The sequence below is a fragment of the Trifolium pratense genome, linkage group LG2, assembly GCF_020283565.1.
Source record: "Trifolium pratense cultivar HEN17-A07 linkage group LG2, ARS_RC_1.1, whole genome shotgun sequence".
Lineage (NCBI taxonomy): Eukaryota > Viridiplantae > Streptophyta > Magnoliopsida > Fabales > Fabaceae > Trifolium > Trifolium pratense.
The window spans coordinates 50,867,785-50,869,932 of NC_060060.1; positions in this window are offsets into that span (position 1 = coordinate 50,867,785).

Sequence of the window (2,148 nt, forward strand, 5' to 3'; positions counted from 1 at the left end):
CCTAAGAAGAAACTAGTATCGACATCGTTTACACGCATGTCGCATACAAGGGACAAAACCTAACCCACGATACCTAAACACTAACACAAATTCATGCAAGCATTCAAGTAACCAATACTTCCCTCACTTCTCAAAGTTAGGAAATCAAAACAACACAAGAAAAATGAACATTGCATAGCAATAATTCATACTCACATTTATTCTAGTCCTAACAAACACAAGAAGGCGAGAAACTCACATTCAATCAACTTAGCACAAGACATCAACAAAATAAAATTTCTTGTCTGGCTCCCTCGCTTAGCAAAGGCTAGCAAGCTCCCGGCGAGACAAGTCAAAAACATTCACAGGATTTAGCAAGACTTAGCGAGACTCAGCGAGGTTCATTCTTCGCCTAGCGAGCACATCCAAAAAATCAGGGTGCTCTGCTACGGTTTTGAACTTACGCTCACTAAACTCTCGTTTTCTCGACTCACTAATCCACAAAATCCAAAACTTTAAGCATATAACATCATTATAAATTTGAAAGCACAATTAGAATCATGCATCAACAATCACAACATAGAATTTATGAGATCTTCATGTTTTTACTCATAAAACGCATAGCAATTCAAATGCCTAGTAATCATCTAGCACATGTCATAAACAAACATATAACAAACACATACCAGGACACATTAATATCCTACTCTTCTCACCATTTTGAAAATTTAATTTTCACTTACCCAAAAGAAAATAACTCTATATTTTCACCAAAATCTTCAAGAAATAATATTAGTTTTTAAAATTATTTCAAATCATTACCACATGCAGTTTTATATCATGCCGGATCGTCACATGCAGTTTTATATCATGCCGGATCATCAACAATTAGCAATAAGCATCAATCCATCAAGTTTAAACTACAAAAAGGTTAAACTCTACGCATATACAACTATTATAAACATAGAAGTATAGCACTCACACCATTACTCAACAAAACAATGGATCTATTAATCCAATTCACACCACTCATAGTTCCTAAATGAACAACATGAATGATTTCACAAAACAAACAACACAAAATTGTTAGACAAACACGACTGACACACAATACTCACTTGGTCTGACTGCACAGACCTGCTCTGATCGACACATAACCCACACAGTCCGAAGACAACGGGGCTCTGATACCAATTGTAACACCCGAACCCATTATTTTAATGTAATTCTACCTTTATTAAATCTTTTACAAAATACGCAACGGAAAATTGCAATTTAAGTTATAGAATATTAGTTCTAGGTATTACACTCCTCTTTACAAAATAATACTAACATGATTATTTAATAAAAACTCGTTTTATACAATATAAATTTCCTTATAAAAGATACATTTTTCCAATCTAGATACATGAGTCATGAATGACTCTATATACTATATACAACCCCTTTTCCCGTGTCACAATCAGAGCGGAGCGTCACCAAAGACTCGAACAACGAAACACACATAACCTGTAAAATCTGGACCCCCAACGGTCCAGCACATAACACATAAAAGAGAGTTAGATAACATACTCAAAAATATACAATTGTAAGTAAATGATACTTAAACACTTCATCACAAATCATACATAGTCTAACTCATGCATATACTTCATTAATCACATCAAATTAGGAGTTATAACCTAATTGTACTCATACTTCATTTATAAGCATACATCATTAACTTCATTTAATTATAAGCTACACAAGTTATAATCAAATATCAATCATAATTCACAAGATATTGAAGCCAATTACATTTAAAATCATCGGACAATCAACACATACAACAAGTCTAACACACATAGACAATTATCACAAATTCCAAACATATGTGTCACATATCAAATATCAAATAATGTACACATATCCTAATGCAATCTAATGCCACAATCTTCATGCTATGTCCCCTAGACATATCTAATGCATGTGGTACCATCTTCTTTATTAGAGTATCTCACCTCTAATATCCTTCTTTATCGGATAAATATAATCCGATATCCTTCTTTATTGGAATATCCAATATCACATATATTCATGAATGCATGTATGTATTTCATGAATTCACTCACAATCAATAGCATTAAGCTCGTCATTTACTAATGGGGAACATTATCCAACATTACTTCT